General features: G+C 48.3%; 1 protein-coding gene and 1 pseudogene across 1 annotated transcript in view; one reads left to right on the forward strand and one right to left on the reverse strand.

The window, feature by feature from the left end:
- Positions 1–240: 240 nt before the first annotated feature.
- The window catches only part of LOC137456322 (protein unc-80 homolog), a 49,123-nt gene continuing 35,940 nt past the window's right edge, over positions 241–13,423 (forward strand). The window contains exon 1 of the mRNA XM_068167651.1: positions 241–318. The gene's annotated coding sequence lies outside the window, so the exon portion shown is untranslated. The remainder of the gene's footprint in view (positions 319–13,423) is intronic.
- LOC137456304 (bile acid receptor-like) lies at positions 1,246–8,038 on the reverse strand (annotated as a pseudogene).

Genomic DNA, 13,423 nt, shown 5'->3' on the forward strand with positions numbered 1-13,423 from the left:
GGCTCCCGCAGCTCTTCTACGTGCCGCTTATTCCTCAGGAGCGGGCGAGCTGCGGGGCGCGGCGGGAGAGCGGGGCCAACGGGGCGGGCCGCGGAGGGGCGGCGGGCGGGAGCGCGAAGGGCCGCGGAAGGTAGCGCAGGGCGCTGCCGTGGCTGAGGGCGCGGTGCGAGGAGACGGACAGCAGCTGGGGCGAGCGCGCCCGAGGGCGAGTCAGCTGCCAGGCTACCTGAAACAAACACGGCTGTTCCTACGAGGAGGGCACATTCGGTCTCTGTCCCTTGGAGTTCCCCCGTGCTTCTGTAGACGTGAAACAGTGCGGTAAGAAACTCCTCCTTTACACCTTAGAAAGGGAAGAAAATAACCATAATGTTACTTCATAGAACCGTCAAATAATTTTGGTTGGAAGAGATCTTTAGGATCAAGTCTGACCATTAACCCAGCGCTAACAGGTCACCACTGAGCCATTTGTTCATTTAGAAATGTCACACTTGGGAGTAATGGAAAGAAAGCAGGGATCCAATTAATGTGGGAGGCAGGCACACTAATTTTTTGTAGTAGTGGGTTTGAAAAAATGGTGTATAGGAGGCACATAGGAATTACCGGTAGTATCACCTGGAGTACTGCCTCCAGTTCTGGAGCCCCTATTACAAGAGGGATGTGGAGGTGCTGGAACGTGTCCAGAGAAGGGCCAGGAGGATGATCAGAGGGCTGGAGCACCTCTCCTATGAGGACAGACTGAGGGAGTTGGGGCTGTTCAGTCTGCAGAAGAGAAGGCTCCCAGGTGACCTCATTGTGGCCTTCCAGTATCTGAAGGGGGCCTACAGGAAGGCTGGGGAGGGACTGCTCAGGATCTCAGGTAGTGATAGGACTAGGGGGAATGGAATGAAGCTGGAGGTGGGGAGATTCAGGCTAGATGTGAGGAGGAGGTTCTTCACCATGAGAGTGGTGAGACCCTGGAATGGGTTGTCCAGGGAGGTGGTCGAGGCCCCGTCCCTGGGGGTGTTTAAGGCCAGGCTGGATGAGGCTCTGGCCAGGCTGATCTAGTGTGGGGTGTCCCTGCCCATGGCAGGGGGGTTGGAACTAGATGATCCTTGTGGTCCCTTCCAACCCTGAATGAAACTATGAAACTATGAAACTATTCAGAGTACTACTGTGCTTGAATAGGAAATTATTTGAGGTTAAGTGAATTAAAGTGCATGGAAGTTGTTCCAACCTAGTCTTCTACTTAGAGTAGCAGAAAGCTTGCTAGTCAAACTTACTTTCACTTGTTGATCGCTGGCATTCACTAATTCTTTGGTTGTATATTTGGGCAGAGCTCAAAAACATTGCCTCAACTGTCGACCCTTTCAGCAATGCAATCTGATCTTCACTCGCTAAACTTTCAAATCCTGCAGGGAAAGATACATGTTAAGAACCAGTGAATACTGTGGCTGCCTTTAAACCCCCTAACATTCATTGATAAAATTGTTTTTAACAAATGCCTCACTGGAAAGGAGAAGCCATAGTTAAAAGAAATATGTACCAAAGACTGTTGGTAGATAGGGATCTTTCTTGCTAGTTGGCAGGTTAGACCCAAAAAAAAGTGCAGTTGCCAGTGTCTAGTGTCACAAGATTCACAGGAAGGTCAAAGTAAAAATTTTGGGTCTAGGTAAGACTTCATCCAAAATTCTTTCCAAATATCTTATTTATATCACATCCTAATACTTTATATTTGCTACATTGCTCCTGTGTTCCAGTTTGTGTCTGTTCCCTCTTATCCTATCACTGGCACATTAAAATGTAGTGAATTTAATTGCAAGTTCCCTTCTTTAAGAAAAATATGAGTAAGAGCACCTGGTTAGTCCCCTCTCTGATGCCTTTTCCTTTGAAGGAACATCTGGGGGATTTATGAGCATGAGAAATTGGAAACTGAACTGGCTTTCAGAGAATATGTCAGGAAAGTAATTCACTCAAGATGGTATTCTGAAGTCCATGTACTTTAGAAAAATGTCCCTACTCCATGTCAGAAATGGAAAAGAAATCTCATCTCAAGCTTCTGAAGTGAATGCTTCTAACTTGTCCTCATAACAAGGGAATGGTAACCTTGATAGTTAGGGCAGAAAAAATAATCAGTTCAATGAGAGAGTTTTCTTAAAGCCTGTATCTTTCCTGGATTCATGCCATCAGATTCTCCCTCTAAAACACAGTCACACTAGTCTGTTCTGTTTCCCAAAGGAAGAAACTTACCTGGAAGTCTCTTTGTGAAATCCACTAGCACTTGTGCATGGACAGCTGCTGTCTCAGAGAGACAGAGAAAACTTGCCTCAGGACTTGCAGTTTCATGTAGCTTCATGAAAGAGCATTTAGACATCTGATATAACCCAGGTGCAATGCTTAGGATAATATTAACTGATCAATGCAGGCCAACTGTTCTGTATATGTACAAACTTCTTTGCTTCCTCTAGGGGAACTGTGTATTTTTGGTGTGCTGCCACAATATAGGAGCAGACGTTAGTCCGCTGGAGGGCTGAAGGGCTCTGCAGAGGGACCTTGACCGACTGGACAGATGGGCAGAATCCAATGGGATGTCATTTAACAAGTCCAAGTGCCAGGTGCTGCACTTTGGCCACAGCAATCCCATGCAGTGCTACAGGCTGGGTCAGAGCGGCTGAGAGCTGCCAAACAGAGAGGGACCTGGGGGTGCTGATTGACAGCTGCCTAAACATGAGCCAGCAGTGTGCCCAGGTGGCCAAGAAGGCCAATGGCATCCTGGCCTGCATTAGGAACAGTGTGGTCAGCAGGAGCAGGGAAGTCATTGTGCCCCTGTACTCTGCAGTGGTTAGGCCACACCTTGAGTCTTGTGTCCAGTTCTGGGCCCCTCAGTTTAAGAAGGACATTGAAACACTTGAACATGTCCAGAGAAGGGCAACAAGGCTGGGGAGAGGCCTTGAGCACAAGCCCTATGAGGAGAGGCTGAGGGAGCTGGGATTGTTTAGCCTGGAGAAGAGGAGGCTCAGGGGTGACCTCATTGCCCTCTACAACTACCTGAAAGGTGGTTGTAGCCAGGTGGGGGTTGGTCTCTTCTCCCAGGCAACCAGCACCAGAACAAGAGGACACAGTCTCAAGCTGCGCCAGGGGAAGTTTAGACTCGAGGTGAGAAGAAAGTTCTTCACCGAGCGAGTCATTCGTTATTGGAATGTGCTGCCCAGGGAGTTGGTGGAGTCACCGTCCCTGGAGGTGTTCAGGAGGAGATTGGATGTGGCACTTGGTGCCATGGTCTAGTCTTGAGGTCTGTGTTGATAGGTTGGACTCGATGATCCTCAAGGTCTCTTCCAACCTTAGTTATACTGTGATACTGTAATGTGGTTCAAGAAGCTGACGTTCCCATGGAGTAAGTTCCATCTTCTCTAAGATCTGTAGAAAAATAAACCAATCAAATGACAATAACTTGTGTGTGCATGTGAAAGATGAAAATAGAAATGTTTTAATTAGAAGAACTGTCCTTTTGCAGATCTTGTTGTAGGTGACACGTGCTTACTGTTCAGTCCCTCATCTTCCAGTTTAATGTTGCAAAGAAAACGGCTCTGCTCTCTGTCGCTTTGACTTGCACTGTCCTTCAGTCAGCAAACCTGCAAAGCACAGCAATGTGTATCAAGGTATTTCCAAATATATACAACTGGAAAGAAACACTTTTATTATTTTGTATAACACAAACCTCTCATCACAGGACCCATAACCTAGAAGGAACTATGCTTACTGGACAATATGGCAATGTGTTATTAGGGATGTTAGTGCTCAGTATCCACCAACAACCTGGGTCTTGCAGTCTTACGTTGAGCATGTGGCTCTGAGACACAACTATGAGAATTTTTCATGCATTACAGAATGGCTTAAGTTGGAAGGGACCTTGGAGATCATCTACTCCAATCTCTTCACCGTGGGCAGATGCATCTCTCAACTACACGTGTCTGCTCAAGGTCTTATCCAATCTGGCCTTGAAGTCCCCCAGAAAGGAAGGATCCACAGCTTCCCTGGACAACCTTTTCTAGAGTCTCACCAGCCTTGTACTGAAGAACTTCTTAAGATCCAGTCTAAATCCACTCTCCCTCAGCTTCAAACCATTCCCCCTTGTCCTACTGCTAGGTTCCTCATTATGAAAAGTCCCTCTGCAGCCTTCCTGTAGGACCCCTTCAGGTATTGGAAGGTAGCTCTAAGGTCCCCCTGGAGTCTTCTCTGGGCTGAACAACCCCAGCTACCTCAGGCTATCCTCACAGCAACACTGTGCAATCAATCAATTATTATTATTTTCTAAACCCAAAAGCACATCTGATATGCTTACTGCCATCCTGCCAAAGTTCAGGACGTAATGCTGTCTCTTTTTAGTAGTTTCTTTTGTTTTCTTGTAATGTCTTTGAATAGCAATTCTCTTAACTTCAGAAAATACTTCCCAAACATTGGTGGGCTTTGCAGATGAAGCTGCAACAAGTGCTATAGACTTGTCTATGTTTACCCCATATCTGGGCCTAAACTATTGATCTATTATCCAGTGACCCCTTCCCAGCTGGGAAGGAAGACTGGGAAAAGGAGGGGAGACCCATGGGTTGAAATGAAAGCAGATTTAACGAAACAGCAAAGCTAATGCTGATGTGCAAATACCAAATACGCAAAGCGAACGTACAGTTAAATGTTCCTGCAGCTAATTGAAGTTTAGATCAATACCACTGAGGGGTTGTCCTTGGAAAAGGTCAAGTAGCCAGCATGGAGGGAGGACTTACGTTCTGCAAGCATTTCCACCGCTTTGCACTTCTTCAGGCGACATTCCTGACACTTCCTCCGTGTGTACATGTCCATCTCACAGTGGCCACCGTTCTTGCACCGATACACCGCATTTGTGGTGATACTACGGCCAAAGAAGCCGACAGAGAAGGATCAGGTTATGACTGAGGCAATTTAGGGAGATCTAGCATATAATGGTTTAAAGAATTAAAGTGTCTTTTGAGGTTTTGGGTAGTTATTTTGGTTTTTTACAATGCAAACATTAGCTTAACTTTAAATGTTGTTTTTCACAACAGTTACATCTTTTGCTTTCTGACAAATATTGATCACCTTTTTCCTTACCTAATCAAGGCAGCTCCCATATAGCAAATTAAAATCTAAGTGGCAATTAATTACTACTTCACAGAATCACAGAACGTTAGGGGTTGGTAGGGACCTCAAAAGATCATCCAGTCCAACCCCCTGCCAGGGCAGGATCACTCTGGGCAGGTCACACAGGAACATATCCAGGTGGGTTTTATTTGATTTTATTAGTAAGTAAAATTAATGACAGTGAAGTAAATCTAGAATAAATTGTCATGGGAAAATCAGCACTTGCTTAAATAGACACTGTTCCTGTGAATAATCATTGCAAAAATGAGATACATGAAATACCTGTGTTAAACAGGCACTGGGAAAGCATTTCTTCAAAAAATGTTATAAAAATGTGAGTCTGGATAAAGGCTTTCTTAGATGAATTAAAGTCCTGTGTAGAAATATCAGCTTAGAGTGATTAAATCTGTTTGCTTAAATCATAGATATTTAGCCACAGTCCTGGGTAAGATACAGCTCAGCTTCTCCTCTTACCTTTGCAGCCTTCACAGGTCAGTGCATTGTAGTGATGGCCTGAGGCCTAGTCACCACACATGACACACAGCTCCTCCTGCCCCCTCAGTCTCAATGAGGAGTGGCTTAACCGTGGCCAGTTTAATCCTTGGTATCCAGCATCATCAATGTGGGGAGCCATGAGAGAGGGCTTGCTAGGTATATTAATGGGAAGAAGACGACTAGGGAAGGTGTGGGCCCCCTCAGAAAGGAAAATGGTGACTTGGTCACAAGTGATGAGGAAAAGGCTGAGGTACTCAATAACTTCTTTACCTCAGTCTTCACTGCAAGGGCCTCCAGCCACACTCCTGATGTTATGGAAGACAATGCCAGTGACGGGGAGGAAGAACTGCCCATGGTAAGTGAAGATCAGGTTGGTGATCACCTGAAGAACCTGAAAGTGTTCAAGTCCATGGGACCCGACGGGATACACCCACGGGTACTCAAAAAGGGTCAGAAGGAGGAACCAGGGAACTACAGGCCAGTCAGTCTCACCTCTGTGCCTGGAAAGATCATGGAGCAGATCCTCCTGGAGTCACTACTCGCTCAGAAGAATAGTGAAGAGGTGATTTGGAACAGTCAGCATGGCTTTGCCAAGGGCAAATCCTACCTGACCAACCTGGTGGCCTTCTATGAGCAGGTGACGAAATTAATAGATGAGGGGCGAGCAACTGATGTCGTTTACCTGGACCTGAGCAAAGCCTTCGACACTGTCCCGCACCACATCCTGGTCTCCAGGCTGGTGACACATGGGTTTGATGGGTGGACCACTAGATGGATAAGGAACTGGCTTGATGGCCGCACCCAAAGAGTGGCTGTCAATGGCTCCATGTCCCAGTGGAGGCCAGTGACAAGCGGAGTCCCTCAGGGATCAGTCCTGGGACCTGTCTTGTTCAACATCTTTGTGGGTGCCATGGACAGTGGCATTGAGTGCACCCTCAGCAAGTTTGCTGATGACACCAAGCTGTGTGGTGCAGCAGACACGCTGGAGGGAAGGGAGGCCATCCAGAGGGACCTGGACAGGCTGGAGAGGTGGGCACAAGCCAACCTCATGAAGTTCAATAAGAGCAAGTGCAGGGTCCTGCATCTGGGTCGAGGCAATCCCAGGCACAAATCCAGGCTGGGCAGGGACTGGCTGGAAAGCAGCCCTGAGGAGAGAGACTTGGGGGTGCTGGTGGACAAGAAGCTCATCATGAGCTCTCAGTGTGCACTTGCAGCCCGCAAAGCCAATCAGATCCTGGGCTGCATTAGGAGAAGTGTGGCTAGCAGGTGAGGGAGGTGATCCTCCCCCTCTACTCAGCCCTGGTGAGACCCCACCTGGAGTACTGTGTCCAGTTCTGGAGCCCCTATTACAAGAGGGATCTGGAGGTGCTGGAACGTGTCCAGAGAAGGGCCAGGAGGATGATCAGAGGGCTGGAGCACCTCTCCTATGAGGACAGACTGAGGGAGTTGGGGCTGTTCAGTCTGCAGAAGAGAAGGCTCCCAGGTGACCTCATTGTGGCCTTCCAGTATCTGAAGGGGGCCTACAGGAAGGCTGGGGAGGGACTTCTCAGGACCTCAGGTAGTGATAGGACTAGGGGGAATGGAATGAAGCTGGAGGTGGGGAGATTCAGGCTAGATATGAGGAGGAAGTTCTTCCCCATGAGAGTGGTGAAGCCCTGGAATGGGTTGTCCAGGGAGGTGGTTGGTGCCCTGTCCCTGGAGGTGTTTAAGCCCAGGCTGGCTGAGGCTCTGGCCAGGCTGATCTAGTGTGGGGTGTCCCTGCCCATGGCAGGGGGGTTGGAACTAGATGATCCTTGTGGTCCCTTCCAACCCTGAATGATACTGTGATACTATGATACTATGATAGTTCACAGCTGCTGATAGACTGCCCATCGCTGTAGTGAGAGTCCAGGCCATAGGTGCTGTACTGGGACTGAGGAGATTGTGACTGTAATACTGGAGGAGAGATCTGAACTGTGGAGTATTGGCAGTAAGGTGCAGTCTGAAAATTGGTGTCTTGCAGCTCATAGTTGATGTGCTCTGGTAAAACATCTACATACAGAAGAAATTGAAAATTAAGTAAAAACCTGACATCAGCTACTTGAAAATTTTACAATGTTTTACAGACTGAATATTTAATCATAAATAATAGAAGAACACATTTTCAGAAGGGAAGTCTGATATTTTCTTTTAAAATAATCTACCTGATATGTTTTTAAGTAGAATCTTAGATGTAGTAAAAATGTCCTGGTCACACTTTGGGCAGTGTTGTGTGGGTGCTTATAAAGACAAATGAAGAAAATGATGGGAGTTCCCACAGCTGCCCATTCTACTGTACTCTTTTTTCACAATATGAAATTTTGCATTACTCACCATAGTACTGTATGGGCTCAGGCAGACAATAGCCATCAGGGTCAGTGATAAACATGTTAGCCATGTTCTGCTCCCAGCTGCACTGTTGTGGTCACTTTGTTGTGTGACTGAGGTTTAAGAAGGTCTCGGTCCAGAGAGGGAAAGAGACTCAGTTCTTTTGAATATCCCCTGGTGTGAAATTAGAGGCACAAACAAGGCCAAAATATCAACAGCTAGACTATTGATTACATAAATAAAGTGGATGGATCAGAAGGGGGGAGAGAGAGAGAGACAGAATAGGGAGAGAGAGAAGAGGAAAGGAATTATTTTACCACACCCCTCACCCCTCCAAGACAGTTTGAGTCTGTGGAGGAAAGGTGCTGCAGGAGATGTTGGGTCTGTAGAGAAAGGGTGCTGAGGCTTTGGCTGTAGAAGAGATGTTGTACTCTGGGCAGCCTCTTCAGCTCCATGAGTTGCAGAAGGTGCAACTTAGGGCACAGAGAGAGGGTTCCAGGCTCCATGATAATGTCTTTGTCATTTTTCCTCTCCTGGTATTCTCTCAGTTTTCCTTCTCAGCAGCATTGTCCTTCTCTTGTGTTTTTCTTCATCTGTGTTTTCCTTCTGTGTTTTTCTTCATCTGTGTTTTTGGTTCTGTGTTTTTCTTCAGCTGAGCCAGTAGTTGCTCAATTATTTTATACAGTTTTTAGTCCAAGTATTGTCCCTCAGGAAATCAAGGGCCTGGTGGTGAATCCATTGTCTCACCATCCTCCCTTTCCAGGTTACCTGATGGGTCTTGTCTTATGCATATTCCCAAGGGTGGCCTTGGTCCATTGTTGTGAGGCCAGCCGTGGTCCAGTGAGCAATGTTATCTTTGCACCTTCCCAAGAGTCCTTATCCAGTGTCTCTGCCCAATACACATCAGCTATTGTCTGGGCAAGCAGCGAAGGTATGCACCTCGCACTAGAGCAGGTTGCTCACAGCCACATCCAGCCTGGCCTTCAAAACCTCCAGGGATGAGGCTTCCACCATCTCCCTGGGCAACCTCTTTCAGTGTCTCACTACCCCCATGGGGAAGAACATCTTCCTAACATCCAATCTCAATCTACCCATTTCTAGTTTTGCTCCATTCCCCCGAGTCCTATCACTCCCTGACACCCTAAAAAGTCCCTCCCCAGCTTTTCTGTAGCCCCCTTCAGATACTGCGAGGCCACAAGAAGGTCTCCTTGGAGCCTTCTCCACAGTGAACAACCCCAGCTCTCTCAGTCTCCACAACAGAGGAGCTCCAGCTCTCTACTCATCCTTGTGGCTCTTCTCTGGACACCTTCCAGCACCTCCAGATCCAGATGTCCAGGGGTCCAGAACTGGACACAGTACTCCAGGCATGGCCTTTTTAAGCCTGGGTTTATTAGAGATGGAGATAAAATTGAGCATTAAAACCCTCAGTGCTACCCTAGGTAAGGCAGCAAATAGCAGGAACAGACTGAATACCTGCAAACTTCATCAGGGTGCTCTTGACCCCAACATCCAGATCACTCATGAAGATATAAAACAGGCTTGGGCCCAATATTTATCCCTGGGGGACTCCACTTGTGCCTGGCTGCCAGTTTGAAACAGAGCTTATGCCTACCCTGTAGCCTGTCTGCCAGTTCCCCACCCTCTGCACACAACTGCATTATTGATTTGCAGCATTGTCATACGAGAAGACCTCGCCTGGAGTACTGTGTCCAATTCTGGGCCTCCCAGAACAAGGCAGACATGGAGTGAGTCCAGAGGAGTGCCACAAGGGTGGTCATAGGGCTGGAGTATCTCTATATGGGGATAGGCTGAGAGAATTTGGGACATTCAGCCTGGAGAGCAGGTGGCTCCAGGGAGACCTTGTAGCTACATTTCAGTGTCTGAAGGGCACCTACAGGAAGGCTGGGGAAGGACTGTTTAGAAGGGCTTGGAGTGATAGGACGAGGGGCAATGGTTTGAAACTGGAGGAGGAGAGATTTAGGTTGGACATAAGAAGTTCTGAAGTTCTTTAGAGAGAGAGTGGTAAAATACTGGCACAGGCTGCCCAGGGCTGTGGTTGAGGCCCTGTCCCTGAAGCCATTCAAGATCAGACTCGATGTGGCCCTGGGCAGCCTGCTCTAGTTGGAGGTGTCCCTGCTGGCTGCAGGGGGGTTGGACAAGATGATCTTTGAGGGTCCCTTCCATCCTGATGCAGTCTGTGACTGTGAATAGACAAGAAGAGGACCACAGAGATGCAGAAGCCTGCAGTTCCAACTCCTTGTGCAGGTGTGTTCATCTGTAGGTAAACCTGCTTTCTTTTTTAAGTTAAAAAAATTATCTCAGGTGCTATTAGAAGGACCAATCATTTCTGCATGGTCTGGCTCAATGGTCTGGCTCAATGGTTTGTCCCAATGAATGGTTGCACTCAAGGATCTTAATAGGTTCTCTGACTCTGTGAACTTAGCAGCAGCTGTTTACAGAGTGCCCCTGAAGTACTCCAGGAGCCTGTCTGGTCTAATAGCCTACCTCTGATCCCAGACATCTCAGAGGAAAGATCAAAAAGCAAACTGTTGTGAGTAAGATGCCCAGAGGAAGAATTCATCAATTGTTGACTGTCTGGGGCTTTGGAGCATGGCAGCTCCTGCAGCTTTTGAAAGTCTTTTCTCTCACCTAACAAATCTTGGCTGTTGCTTGTTGTTCACAGAAACCTCTCGACCTTTGACGACTCTTTCTGGAAGCTTGCTTTCCTTGTGCACCCTGCAAAGCCAGCATTCCTCTAGTTCAGAAGAGTTCTTTTCAAGCTTAATTAGTTCCCTTTCAGCGGTAAGCTCCGTCGGGAGCATGCTGAGACCAGGAGCCTCGGAAAAGCACGAACTGCTCCCTTTTCAACCTGTGGGACTCACGCGGTATCTTGGCACTCTGCTAGGATCGGCTCTTGCCGTTTCTCCATGTGCTCGGGATCGCTGGGGTTCCCTGCGTGCCACGGCACTTTAAAAAGCCAGCAGCAGCTCGCAGGCGGTTCCATTTCAGCCTGTGACTTCTCACTTGGACGCGCGCGCCGCCACACTTTTTCTAAACCTTTCTCCAGTCAGTCCCGTGGGCAGGGCTGGGCATGGTGGTAACTCGCTTCAATAATTCCTTTAAAAATCAGTCTCGACTCAGACTGAGGGGGAATATAAGCAGGTAGGGAGGTGTCATAAGCAAGAGGTAGGTGTCCAGGCATCTGGCTGCAGACAGTGCAGGAGCCTGGCACTTGAGATGCAGGCTAGTGGGGACAACTCCTGCATAATGTGTGAGCAGATCAACGGTCTGCTTAGCCTGGTGGCCAGACTGAAGGACGAGGTTGCTAGACTTAGAGATGTAAGGGATTGTAGAAGGGTGACGAACCTGAGTAACCAGGCTCTGCAGGCCCCCCCCAGCAGAGGCTGGTGATCCAAAAAGCAGAGGTGAATGGACGCAGGTTCCTCTCAAAAGACGTAAGGTTAAACCTCCTTGCCTCCCCTCACCTTCCCCACTGCCCTTGGAAAACAAGTATGGGGCACTGGAGGTCGAGGGTGAGGTGATTCTGATGCCGGAGAACACACCATCTGGGGTTTTCCCTGAGGCAAAACAGCCTACAGCAAATCAGCCTAAGGCTAAACAGCCTTCCCCCGGCATCAGGATTTGCTCCCTTAAAAAAGAGAGGAGGGTAATTGTTATTGGTGATTCCCTCCTGAGGGGAACAGAGGGCCCCATGTATCGGCCAGACCCTACTCACAGGGAGGTTTGTTGCCTCCTAGGAGCTAGGGTTGGAGATGTTACCAGAAAGCTGCCTGGTCTGATGCAGCCCTCTGACTACTATCCCTTAATAGTTACGCAGTTAGGGAATGATGATGTTGCAACCAGGGCTCCCAGGGCTATCAAGAATGACTTTAAGGCCCTGGGAGATCTGGTTGAGGGGTCAGGTGCACAAATAATTTGTTCATCTATACCCTTAGTTGCAGGAGGGAATACCAGAAGGAACAGGTCAGCAGCTGTAGTCAACAAGTGGCTTAGAGGCTGGTGTAGTCAAAAGAATTTTGGGTTTTTCGATCTTGAAAAACTTTCTGCTGCACCAGGTCAGCTGGCAACAGATGGAGTACATCTGTCCCAGAGGAGGGGAAAGATCAGGGTGTATGGGAATGGCCTGTCCCTCAAAGGGAAAAAGATTCTAGGAAGGGAATTGGCAGGTCTCATAGATAGGGCTTTAAACTAGATTTGAAGGGGGAAGGGGCTGAAGCCAGTCCCCCCAGGCAGGAGTCTGGGGGCGATAAGCTAGAGCCAGAGGTGAAACCAGCAGCCCGGCTGCAGTGTATGTACACTAATGCACAAAGTATGGGCAACAAACAAGAGGAGCTGGAAGCCTTGCTGCAGCAGGAAAGCTACAGGCTCTTCAGGAGAGACAGGCAAGGAAGAAGGGGTGGAGGGGTGGCCCTGTACATCAGGAAGGCACTAGATGCCATTGAGCTGGAGATCAGGGACCATCAGGTTGAGTGCCTGTGGGTGAGAATTAGAGGGAAGGCCAACAGGGCTGACATCCTGGTTGGAGTCTGGTATAGACCACCCAACCAGGAGGAAGATGTTGATGAGTCATTCTATTGGCAGCTTAAGGCTGTCTCAACATCGCCTGACCTTGTTCTCATGGGTGACTTCAACCTGCCTAATATCTGTTGGGATCTTAACGGAGCAGAGAGGAGGCAGTCTAGGAGGTTCTTAGAGTGCATGCAGGACAGCTTCTTATCCCAGGTGCTGTGCGAGCCTACTGGGGTAAGGCTATGCTTGACCTCCTCTTCACCAACAGGGAAGGGCTGGTGGGTGATGTGGTTGTTGGAGGGTGTTGAGGGGCCATGACCTCCTCTTCATCACTAGGGAAGGGCTGGTGGGTGATGTGGTGGTCGGAGGGTGTTTAGGGGCCAGTGACCACGAGATAATTGAATTTTCAGTATTCGGTCAAGCTAAGAGGGGCAGCAAGAAGACCTCCACTCTGGACTGCCGGAGGGCAGACTTCAGGCTACTCAAGGAACTAACTCAGAAGGTTCCTTGGGAAACATCCCTTAAAAACAAAGAGGTCCAGGAGAGCTGGACCTGCTTCAAGGAAGAACTCTTGAAGGTGCAGGAACAGGCTGTGCCAACGTGCCAGAAGGTGAGCTGCCGGGGCAGACGTCCAGCCTGGATGGGCAATGAACTTTTAACAAAACTAAGGGAAAAAAAGAGGGTGTACCATCTTTGGAAGAAAGGTGAGACAACCCATGGAACATTTAAGGATGTTGCTAGGTGTTGTAGGAAGAAAATTAGGGAGGCAAAAGCACATTTGGAGCTCAGACTGGCCTCTGCTGTGAAGGACAACAAAAAGTCCTTCTATAAATATATCAATAGCAAGAGGAAGGGCAAGGACAACTTCCACTCCTTGGTGGACAAGGAGGGGAATGTTGTAACAAAGGATGAGAAAAAGGCAGAG

The sequence above is a fragment of the Melanerpes formicivorus genome, unplaced genomic scaffold, assembly GCF_026170545.1.
Source record: "Melanerpes formicivorus ecotype bairdi unplaced genomic scaffold, bMelFor1.0.p_v2 SCAF_121, whole genome shotgun sequence".
Classification (NCBI taxonomy): domain Eukaryota; kingdom Metazoa; phylum Chordata; class Aves; order Piciformes; family Picidae; genus Melanerpes; species Melanerpes formicivorus.